This window comes from Crocuta crocuta, unplaced genomic scaffold (genome assembly GCF_008692635.1).
Source record: "Crocuta crocuta isolate KB4526 unplaced genomic scaffold, BGI_CrCroc_1.0 scaffold826, whole genome shotgun sequence".
NCBI classification, from domain to species: Eukaryota; Metazoa; Chordata; class Mammalia; order Carnivora; family Hyaenidae; genus Crocuta; species Crocuta crocuta.
This window is the reverse complement of record NW_027529474.1, coordinates 470091-483054: the sequence shown is the minus strand read 5'-3', so window position 1 is coordinate 483054 and position 12964 is coordinate 470091.

Sequence of the window (12964 nt, the reverse complement as noted above, 5' to 3'; positions counted from 1 at the left end):
TTAATGTAAAAAGCAAATGGAAAATATTTTGATAATTCTGTAAATATTGATTACATATTAAGGTGATAATATTTTAAATCTATTGGGTTAAAATTGTTATTATTAAAATTAATTTCACCTGTTTCATATTTTCTACTAGAAAACTTAAAATTATATATATGACTTGCATTATATTTTTATTGAGTAGGGCTTTTCTACACCAAGTGGAAGACAAAAGTTAGGAGAGCTGGGGATAGTTTTTAGCTAAGCCAACAGTAGGATTGGCCTCACTCATACTGCCTGCATCATCTGCACTGAAGAATATACCTCTATCTCACCTGTTAACTGGCACAGAGCAGTGCTCAATAAATCTTAACTATGATTTACTGTCACTCCTATTTCTATTAAATTGGGCCTTAAACAAGATCTAGCCAGGCTTTAAGTAAATTCTAGCTTCAAGCTGACCTCTTCCAAAAATTTGTCTTTGATCATCCAGTTTAGCACTCTTACTCTGTGTACATGTTGACTTTCATATAACAGAAATTTTTTGTATATTGAAGTAAATGGGAAATAATGCAATAATAAAGTTAATTCTGCCAGGAAGAGTCATGAAAGGTTTCCCAGAAGGGGTAGCACTTTAACTGAAATTAAAAGAATGAGCTGGAGTCTGCCATGTGGGAATGGGCCTCCCAAAATGAGGAGGTAGTATGGCAAAAGTATGAAAGGACATAGTGCAATTCGATACTGTTGAGAGTTTTGTGTAGCTAGAGTAAAGTTTGCTTGAAATTAAGGCTAGAATTTGGACTTTCTATAAGGGTGAAGTGAGGAAGAAGCAGCTGCAGACAGATTGTATCCTTTCTACTTGTAAGGGATTTATTCTAATTTTGTTTCTCTACCTTCTCAAAGTGTCTGCTTATTTCATTAACTTATAGTCCTCTTTATTTTCTAATATAACTGTTAAGCTATAGAATTGCCACTAATTACTAATTTCACTGCATTCCACAAGAGTTGATATGAAAACATTAACATTGTTATAAATAGTGTCTACTTTCCTTTTTAGTTTTTCTTTGACCCACAAGTAATTTTGAAATGTTCTATAACTGTTCAAACATATGGACTTTTTAAAGGTGTCTTTTTGTTATTTTCTAATTTTATTGCACTATGGTCAAATAACATGGTTTCTATTATTAGATCTTTATACTTGTTGAGATCTGATTTGGGACCTACTACATGTTTGGTTTCGTCAATTTTCCACATGTGCTTTAGAGGAACGTATATTTTCTTTCTTATTTGTGGATGTAAGATTTTTTGTGTTCTTTGGATTAAGCTGATAAACCATATTATTTCAAATTCTCAATATTTTTACTCATTTTTTCTAATTGATCTTTCAATTATTGAGAGGGTATATTTAGCTAAGTATAGAATTATAAGTTGATATATATTTCTCTTAATGTTTTAAAGATACTATCCTATCATCTTTTGCTTTCATTGTCATTATTGAGAAGTATGCTGTCAATCTAACCATCATTTCTTAAAAAATAATACGCTCTTTAAGCCACCGGCTACTTTTAAGATCTTGTCTTTGGTGCTCTTGATATCAACGTTACGCCTAGAGAATGAGTTTTGTTTTTATATTCCTTGCCCAGAATTTATTGTACTTCCCAAGCACCAGGATTTACATATTTACTATTTCTGGAAAATGCAAATCTATTATCTTTTTAAATACTCCATTCTCTATTCTCATCTTTAGAAACTCCTATTAGGCACGTGTTGGACTTTATTATCCTATCTCCCACATCTCAATCTGTCTTTCATATTTTCTATCTCTTGAGATGTCTGTGCTGTGTTTTGATTGATTTCCTTAAATCAGTCTTTTATTTTTTCTTTTTGAATCTTTTTCTCATAGAGTACCTGAAGCCTGCATTGCCTTTGCATTTCTCAATTATCTGATACCATCCATTTTTTCGAAAATAGATTTTTAAGCCAGCTTAAAGTTTAGGTTTCCATTATTTGCAACACAGAAGTTCTAATATGTATTCACACAGCTAGCTAGTCATTGTGTTCCATCAGAAATATGTACTGAATTCAACACTTCCTTTCCATCCCCACTAACCTCCTCATTGTCAGTTATGCTTCTTAGATAGGCAGACAGTATAGCAGCCAGTAAAGGAGGCTCAGAATAAACAGTCAGAGACATAGAAAGAGAATAATGAAGGGCTCATTCCAAAGTGCCAGAGAATGAAATTTTAATAGTTAAGGAATATTCAGATACTGCAGAGTGCCCAAGAAATATGAGAACTGAAAAATTAGCCCTGGAATTGCCAATGAAGAGATGATGGCTGACTCTTATATCCTGTCTTTACTCTTCTTGGCTTTCATGGAATTTTTACTAATTACAGTGATTAGCAGAAAGCATACGAGGTAGACATTCAAAACACATTAAGTGATTGATTAATGGATTTTATTTGGGGGGTTGGGAACATAGAAAGATAGCCATTTAAAAACCGTGGTTTCTATGTAATGGACAAGAGATGATAGACTCAAAAAACAAGAAAGGCAGTTTTCAATTGAAAGTAATTTGGAATACTACATGGCAATGAGAAAGAATGAAATCTGGCCATCTGTAGCAACGTGGATGGAACTCAAGGGTGTTATGCTGAGTGAAATAAGTTAGGCAGAGAAGGACAGATACCATATGTTTTCACTTATAAGTGGATCAGGAGAAACTTAACAGAGGACCATGGGGGAGGAGAAGGGGAAAATATAGTTGGGGCGAGGGAGGGAGGCAAACCACGAGAGACTCTTGAATACTGAGAACAAACTGAGGGCTGATGGGGTGGGGGAGAGGGGAAGGGGGGTGATGGGCATGGAGGAGGGCACTTTTTGGGATGAGCACTGGGTGTTCTATGGAAACCAACTTGACAATAAACTATGAAAGAAAAAAATCCTTAAGTAAAAAAAAAGAAAGTAATTTGGAAAGGATGTAAAATTTGTAAGTCATTGCATTTTATAATAAACAATTTATATTCATTTCCCATCATGTCTTAGATTCTTTCTTCATGGTGGGTCACTCCAGGTTTGGAAAGGGGTGGTGGTAGTGAGTGCCTATACAGGCTGGGTCATTGAGGTGTAGGTTTGTTTGTTTGTTTGTTTTTTCTTGTGATGAGAACTTTTAAGATTTACTTTCTCAGGAAATTTCAACTTTGCCCTACAATACTAGGGCATATTAGACTATAGATCTCATGTTGTACCTCATATTCCCATGACTTATTTTGTAACTGGAAGTTACTACTTTTCGAACTCCTCAACCCTTTCACCCACCCCTACCCCAATTCCCCTCCTCTCTGACAACTACCAATCTGTTCTCTATGCTTGCATTTTTTGTTTTGTTTTTTAGATTCTAGATTCAAGCGGAATCATATTCTAGATTCAAGTGGAATCATATTTGTCTTTCTCTGACTTATTTTACTTAGCATAATATTCTCAAGGCCCATCCATGTTGCAAATAACAAGATTTTATTTTTTATAACTGGGCATATTTCATAGTATGTATGTATGTACATACACACACACACACACACACACACACACAACCACCACATCTTTATCCATTCATCCATAAATGGACATTTAGGTTGTTTCCATATTTTCCCTATTTCAAATAATGCTTCAGTGAACCTAGAGATTAATATAACTTTTTGAATTAGTATTTTCATTTTCTTCAGATAATACCCACAAGTGGAATTGCTGGATCATATGCTAGTTCTATTTTTAATATTTTGAGAACCCCATGCTGTTTTCCATAGTATCTGCACCAATTTCCATTCCTACCCCATGAGGTTTCCCTTTTCGTCATATCTTCACCAATTCTTGTTATTTATATTTTTTTTAATTTTAGCCATTCTGAGTAGTGTGAATTGATATCTCATTGTAGTTTTGATTTGCATTTCCCTGATGATTAGTGATGTGTTGTACATCTTTTCGTGTCTGTTAGCCATCTATATGTCTTCTTTGGAAAAAAATCTATTTAGATCCTCTGCCCATTATCTAATCAGATCTTTTTTGTTACTTACTTGTATGAGTTCTTTATATATTTTGGATTTTAACCCCTTATTGCATATATGATTTGCAAATATCGTATTACATTTAATAGGTTGCTGTTTAAATTTTGTTGACAGTTTCCTTTGCTGTGCAGAAGCTTTTTACTTTGATATAGTCCCACTTGTTTATTTTTGCGTTGGTTGCATTGTTTCTTCAGTCAGGTCCAAAAAGATGTTACTCTTCATTGTTTCTGTAGTCAGGTCCAAAAAGATCTTGCTAAGACCAATGTTAGGGAGCTTACTATGTTTTCTTCTAGAAGCTTTATGTTTTCTGGTCTCACATTGAAATCTTTAATCTACTTTGAGTCCATTCTTGTATACGGCTTGAGACAGTAGTCCAGTTTTATTCCATTGCATATGGCTGTCTGGTTTTCCCAACACCATTTAATGAAGGGACTGTCCTTTCCCCATTGTCTTTTCTTGCCTCCTGTGTCATAAATTAATTGGCCATCTATGTGTGGGTTTGTTTCTGGGCTCTCTGTTCTGTTCCACTGATCTGTGTATCTATTTTTAACCCAATATCATACTGTTATGATAGCTTTGTACTATAATTTGAAATCAGGGAGCATGAAACCTTCAGTTTTATCCGTTCTCAGGATTGCTTTGGCTATTCAGAATCTTTTCTGGCTCCACACAAATTTTAGGATTGTTTGTTATATTTCTGTGACAAATGCCATTGGAATTTTGATAAGAATTACATTGAATCTTAGATTGCTTTGGGTTGTATAGAAATTTTGACAATATTAATTCTTTCAACCCATGAGAACAGAATATCTTTCCATTTATTTGTGTCTTCTTTATTTTATCAGTGTCTTATAGTTTTCAGTGTACAGGTCTTTCACCTCATTCATTAAATTTATTTCTAAGTATTTTATTCCTTTTGATGCAATTGTAAAGGGGATTTTTAAAATTTCTTTCTGATAGTTTGTATTAGTGTATAAAAACACAACAGATATTTGTAAATTGATTTTATATTCTGCAACTTTACTTGAATTTGTTTATTAGTTCTAACAGTTTTTTGGTGAAGTCTTCAGGGTTTTCTATATATAATAGCATGTATTCCATAAATAGTGGCAGTTTTACTTCTTCCTTTCTAAATTGTTTGCTTTTTATTTCTTTTTCCTGCCTAATTGCTCTGGCTAAGATTCTCAGTACTATGTTGAATAAAATTGGTGAAAGTGGACATCCCTGTCTTGTTCCTGATCTTAAAGGAAAAGCTTTTAGCTTTTCACCATTGAGGATGATGTTAGCTGTGGGCTTGACATAGATGGCCTTTATTATGCTAATGTATGTTCCATCTATACCCACTTTATTGAGAGTTTTTATCTTAGTAGGTCGGACAATTTAACCCAAAGCCATGTTCCCCATGTAGCTTGTGGTATCTTCTACAGTTGTATAAGTGAATGGGCAGCTATTTAAAGGGATTAATTAGAAATTTCAAACCATTCTTCAAAAAAATGCACACTTGGACCACATAGCCTTCCAGTTCACTCTCAATCCTTTTCTCATTGTTGTTTTAGGAAAGTGTTAATCATACGCAAGGCATCAGAGAAGAAAAATTCTCTTTTTAGATCAGTTGCTATTCTTGCATCTGACAAAGAAGTAATGATCATTTCAAATGTTTCCTCAACAAAAGTCCATTAATGTAGCAGATATCCTCCAGAGAGGGCTCTCTAACAGAAGGCCTTGGAATTCTCCTTCTACCACAGACTCATCACTAGATCACATGTAGTTACTATGATTGCTCTGTTAAACAGAGCATCTGTCTAAGTAACTAGCTTTGGGCAACTCAGAAGCATCTATCATCACTGACTCTAACAAAATTGTGGGTTAAATCAATCCAAAGAAAGATATTTCTTCCTTGACCTCAGTTCCAGTAGGTCCAAGTGAATTAGAAGCCGGGCAGGGAGAATGTCCAGGAATCGTATGCTGTTGGCTGCAAAAGTTGGTTTTGCATCTGTTCTGAAATGAATTTTCCTGATCGTTTGCTTTCTGTGCCATTTTTACTATTTATTTTGTTGCTTGGCTTATGCTGGGCCTGAGCTTGACTTTGGTCCATACGTCTGGAAAGCATAGTACAGTTCATTCTCCTTCCACACATCCTGCTCTTTTAATAAAACTGTTCCTTTTTTTTTTTTTAATATATATACAGAATGGCTGATCACAGGATTTGGTAACAGGGCAAAAACTGATAATTTGCTTAAAATGAGTCACTTTTGCGCCAGACTGGGAGCCCCATGACTCATACTTACAAGTTCAAAGACTGGCTGTTTATAAGAAGAGGAAGCCCAGCCAGAGGGGCTTTCAGCCTGCTCACTCTTTGCATTCTTTTCATCCAGAGAGCAAATTACTGCCCAAGGCAACCCAAAGCTCATTAGTGAACCCAGTGAAGACAGGCACCTTCTTAGGCTTGGACAGAGAGGAGCCTTTCTACCCAGCCATGTGAACCACAAATAGTTAACCAGCTCCTAGAGCATCTGCCAGTGAGCACAGATGAATGCCAGTCTGAGAAGTTTATAAGCAAATTAAATTTAGATTCCTCTTCATCGACGAACTACTTCATCTACTTAACTTTTAGCACCCTCTCCTTCTTCCTCCTCTTCCTGCCATTATAGCAGATGGAGGCAGTCAGGGCCCCATGCCCTTGGCATTGTTTTCCACAATCCAGTTCAGCTTCTGGCTTAAAGAAAAGACAGGATTTAAAACAAAACAAAACAACAAAAAAAAACTAAACAGTGGGGAAAGAAGTCAGACAAAAGCTATTACTGCAATACTGAGCGAAGAACTGCTCCATGTGCTGCTACCACGTGAAGAGAGGGGGCAGTGAGAGTGGAAGACAGACACAGTTGGGACTAGGAGCCCAGCAGTAGAGGGAGCAAATCTGTGGCTACAACTGGCTGCCTCAAGACTCAGAAACCCTGGGGGTGCTTGGGTGGCTCAGTCAGTTAAGTATCCGACTTTGGCCAAGGTCATGATCTCACGGTTAGTGAGTTTGAGCCCCACGTGGGGCTCTGTGTTGACAGGTCAGAGCCTGGAGCTTGCTTCAGATTCTGTGTCTCCTTCTCTCTCTGCCCCTCCCCCACTTGTGTTCTGTCTCTCTCTCTCTCTCTCTGAAAAATGAATAAACAGGGGCACCTGAGTGGCTCAGTTGGTTAAGCGTCCAGCTTCGGCTCAGGTCATGATCTCACGGTTCGTGGGTTTGAGCCCCGTGTCGGGCTCTATGCTAACAGCTAGCTCATAGCCTGGAGTCTGTTTCAGATTCTGTATCTCCTTCTCTTTCTGACCCTCCCCTGCTCACACTGTCTCTCTCTTTCTCTCAGAAATAAATAAAAACATTTTTAAAACATTTTTTTTAAAAGAAAAGAAATGAATAAACATTTAAAAACATTTAAAAAAAGAAGACTCAGGAATCCTGGACATCACTGAATTTGGGAAAAGAAAAAAATGATGTTTGTGGGCATGTTTAATATGTGTGTCCTACCCCATACATATAAGCATTACTCAGAGAGGGTGTACCTGGTGCCCAGCCTGGCACACCTTACAAAGAACCTCTGCTGGAATCAGAAAGATAGGATGGAGGGAGTGAGCCAGAGACGAGGGCTGGAGGGTGGAGGTGGAGACACCCTAAAATGAGGGAGAAACTCTGCTGGAAAGACCAGCAGCAATTAAGGGGATGTGATTCCGGCTGTTTCCCCAATCAAGTGAATCATTTTAAATGAGGAGAGCATTTAAGTCTGATGCTAAAAGAGATGTCTTTGATAACTTTGCTTACAATCAGCCATAAACCATGGCCTTGAACCACCTTCCTTGCAGTTTGTCGTCAACAGCAGCACACACTAATTATCTTACATGCAACAAAATGTTTTTATTACCATAGATCTGAGAACTCAAAAGAATACAACCCAAATGCAGGTGTGTAAGCAAGCACACTATCCAGTTCTGGGGTCTGGAGAGATGCAATTTACTTACATTCCCACTGTCCTACTTCTTACTGTCCCAGATCCTTTTCTACCTAAGTCATCTACAAGGCGAAGTAGAGAGACACACATTTATTGAGACCCTACTATAACCAATGCACGGTGTTGTGACCTTTCCATATTTCAATCCTTTTTAATCCTCAAAATAGCCTTATGAGGCCAATATTGCTACCTCCTTTTTCTGATTGAGTAAACTGAGGATACCACTTATTTGCAGGCTTATGGATGAAAAGGAGCTTGTCTGATTGACAGATCACGAGCCACACTGCACTGCTATGTAGTGACCAATCATCTAAGACCTTCCCTCTTCAGCTTCCCAGTGTCAATAAGTTCTTCCCAAGAGGTTGGGTCCTCTCTTTAGTTTGTGTTACTGACCACTTACTACGTGCCAGGCACAGTAAGTGTTCATGCCACACCTTCCAGAACCCTCTTTCAGTGAAGTTTCCATCAACTGGAATGCCCTGCACACATTTCACAGCCTGATCATTCCCTTTTCACAGACATGTGTTTGCTTTCTAACGTAGTCCTTCTGGGGATGCAAGAACCTTAGCCTCCCATCCCCATGGCTACCCCCAACCCTCCTCCCTCCACCACATACACAAGCATGTGCAAACACATACACCTACAGGTATAATCATTTCCACCTAACACAGGACAACTAAGGAATACAGGAACTAACTTGTTCAAGATCATACCTGTGTAGGGTACATTTTTATAACAGTCGTTTCTTCCAGGCACTGCTGAGAACCGCTGTCAGGGAATTAACTGACTTCCTAGAAAGTTAAGAGCTTTAATTCAGAAATGCACTCTAGGAATCTAGGCTACAGAAATAATCCAAAGTGCCTTTTTGCAAATACCACTTCCTCAGAGAGACCTTCCTTTAACCCCCTAAGGAAAACAGCCTCCCGCATCATTCAGATGTCTCCATCCCCTTGCTTGGCATTACCTCTCTTCACAGAGCCAATTGATTATATGTATTTACGGTTTCTCTTGTCTGTCACCCTCAATAAGATGTCACCACTCCAAGGAAATAAGACTTTGTTGACCAGCTCCCAGAACAGTAACTGGGGTATAGTGGACACTCAGTAAATATTTTTTATGTTAGTTAGCTAACTAATTTAGTACTTAAATGTTGAATAACATTTACACACCAAGATGCTCACTGCAGCATTATTTACATAGCATTATTTATATAGCTATGTGTATGCTATGTTTATTCTATTATATGCTATATTATATTTATTATATCATATGCTACATTATGCTGTGTAAATGCAATATTTACATAGCATTATTTATATGTTTTATATGTAAAATAATGTAAGATTCCAATTCTAGAGAACAGACTATAATGAGGAAATATTACATAGCCACAAAAAGTAATATTTATGAAAAATTTAATGAGCTAGAAAAAAGGATTGTAAGATGTTATGTGAAATAAGCTACAAAATTTTATATACATTATCATCTTAACTATGTAATAAAACAAAGCATAGAAAAAATTGGAAAGAATAGAAAAAATTGGAAAGAAGGTAGTGGGATTGTGAGTTATTTTTTTCCTTCTCCTGCTTTATTTCCCAATATTTTTTGCAAGAGACAAGCTATACCTTGATAATTAGGAAAAGTAAAATAATACCTTTTAGATGCTCTTACCTCATCAGACAAAGATATGGGAGTTTACATCTTTAGGACTTGCTCTTTGGATGAACTGTATTCCTCTCTGAATTCCTGTAAGATAATGCATCTGTGAAAGAAAATTCCTTAGAAACTCTTCTGAATGGCTTAACATAAATGGTTCATAATGGAAAATCACTTCTCTCTGTTGAGGATGTACAAAGACTAGGCACAAATATTAACTGGCCGACCTTATAGTGTTCTGAAATAATGATAGATGTCCCCAAAGATTCTCATTTCTGTGTCTCAGAAATGGAAGTTCTTGCCAGGAAAAGGAAGTGGAGCTGTTCTCACAAGCCCACTCACCGTTTAGGTGTGGAGTTTAGTTTGGCTCGCTTTAGAAATATTTATAGGTTTAATATGCATAAAACAGAAACAAAACAACCAAAAAATTGAAAGACAAAGGAGAGAGAGAGAAAGAGAAAGAGTGAGGTGGTGAGGTTAATCGGAGGCTGAGTTAGCAAGGCGCTGTGGAAGTTGACCCAGGCTAGGTTACTGAGAAAGAAGGGCACTTTGAAAATTCTAGCTGTGGGTGCAGAAAGGAGAGAAAGCTCAAACTCAGGCATCAGGATTCTCATAGGAGAGCAGTTTGGGCTTGATGTGGAGGGCAGGAGCAGGGGTACAAATCTGGTACATATTAGAGGCACCTGTTTCCTTTTTTTAAAGTTTATTTATTTATTTTGAGAGAAACAGCAAAGAAGGAGCTGGAGAGAGAGAGACAGAGAGACACAGAGAGAGAATCCCAAGCAGGCTCTGTGCTGCCAGCATAGAGCCTAATGCAGGGCTTGAACCCATGAAGCCAAGAGCTCATGACCTGAGCTGAAACCAAGAGTCAGCCGCTTAACTGACTAACCCACACAGGCACCCCAAGGGGCACCTATTTCCTATAGGACTGTAGACCCCTTCCTTACCTTTATTCCTCTCTTCCTCCCTCCTTCCCTCCCTCCCTCCCTCCCTCCTTCCTTCCTTCCTTCTTCCCTTTCTTGCTTCTTGTCTTCTTTTCTTCCTTCCTCCTAGCATTGGAGAAGGAGAAATAAACAAGACATATACACCTTTGCGGAGTTTTGAATCTATACAATCCATATTTACATGTGGTTTCTGATGATTACAAAAGCTATGATGAATATAAAACAAAATAAGAGGATAAGAAACAGTTGGGGTGGGTTGGAGACCAAAAGAAGTGATATATGAGCTGAGAACTGAATAATAAATTGATAGTCATGAAGATTCAGGGAAAGAACGTTCCAGACAGAAGGAATAAACAGCAAGTGTAAAGGCCCAGAGGTAGGAATATGAGTGACATATTTGAGGAGCTGAAGGAAGGCCAGGGAGCGGAGACCAAGTAAGCAAAGGATATCTGGGAGGGGCCTGAGGAGGGAGAGATGTAGGCAGACACCATATGATGTGAGGCTTGCCATGCTGAGGAGTTTGGGGTGTGTTCAGGAGCCATGGGAAGCCATTAGAGAGTTTAAGGCAGAGGATTGACATGATTATGCTCTTAAAAAATCACTCAGGTCACTATGTGGAGACTATGTCATAGGAGGGCAAATGGACGCTGGCAAAGCAGCTTGGGGACAGTCCAGGTGAGAAATGGTGGTGACTTCAACTGGGATAAAAAAGGAGACAAACAGAAGCAAAGAGGTCTGAGGCATTCTTTTAAAAAGATTTCAGACAGAATCTGCTGGTGGAGCTCTTTTGGGATCTGAGGAACCAGGGACAAGCCCTAGAACATTTTGCTTGAGGAAATGGTACCATTTATTGATTTGGAAACAATTAAGGGAAACATCTTGGGGTAGACTTTGGCATGAAGCATGAAATTAAGGGTTCTGTTTGGAACATGTTAAGTTTGAGATGCCAATTAGACATTTAAGTAGAGATTTCAAGTGGGCTGTTAAATGTCCCAATCTGGCCCTCAATGGAGAGATCAGAGCTAAAGATATAAAATTTAGAGCCATTGGTGTATAATATATTTTAAAGCCACGAGACTAAATGAAATCACCTGGTGAAAGAGAAAAGTGCCGAGGACTGAGCCCTACTACACTACAACATCTGGAGGTTGGAAGAAGCCAGAAAGGTGAGAGAAAAACAAGGAGGGAGTGATGTCACAGAAGGCCAAGGAAGGAGGTGCTCAGGCAAAAGGGAGGAGTCACCTCTAACAGAGGTGTGAGTTGGTCAGGATATCCTCGGCTATGCTCTGGTAATAAATGAGCACTCATTCTCAGTAGCTTGTCATAACAAAATGCATTTCTCATTCACCTGTGTGAATCAGAAGGGCAGAAGTCTGACCACCTCCTGTGGGTCAGAAGGGCAGACTCTGCTCCACAATCACCCCCAGAGTGAGAGGAGAGAGAGAGCGTGGAAAACCGCACAGAGAGTCTTCAGTGCTTCAAACAGGGGCTCCCACAGACTCACGTGCATCACCCCACCTGCAGGGGACCTGGGGACTGGGTGCTGGCATGTGATATAGTTGGTGACTGCTCTACCATTTGCTGGAGGTCAGCTGAAATAAGAACTGAAAACTGAGCTCTGGTTTTAGCAATGTATAGGTCAATAACAATGCTGAAAGAACAGTTTAAGTGGAGGGGACAGAATGAAACTCCTTTGGACTGGATTGAGGAGAAAATGGGTGGTAAGGGAATAGAGACAGTGAAGACCAGATGGTCCTGGTGAGGCATTTTTTATGAAAGGGACAAGAGACCTAGAAAGATTACTTGAAGGTTAATGGGTAGAAGGAAAATTCTGATCAGACAGTATTTTTTTCCTTCTTCTAGGTATCTAAATGTCCCTGTGTCTCTTACTCTGCCATCCACCTATAAATAGATGACTTCGTTCTCTATTTCACTAATGAAATCAAGGCCAGTGAACACTGAATGTTTTAACCTTCCACTTTGTGCCTACAAATTCAGTATATCTACATCTAACTATAACCAAGTCAACATGGATTTTGTGCTGATGGAAATAATCTAAGGAAGAGGGGGGAGGTTGCTCAAGCAAGAGAGAAGGGGTAAGAAAAGAAGGCCAGGAGACTTTGGGAACCACAGCCCGGCAGAGGAATTGGCCTTTGATAAAATGGCGGACGCTTGGTCCACTGTCGCCTAGATTGCAGTGAGTCTGCCAGTAGACTTGGTGTTGGGAAGAAAAGGAAGCCCTTGTCCTGTTGCGTTTATTTCCCCCAATGAGATGAGGTTGTCACTGTGGAATGAGGCTGGCTGGGGTGGTCCAGAAGCAGAGAAC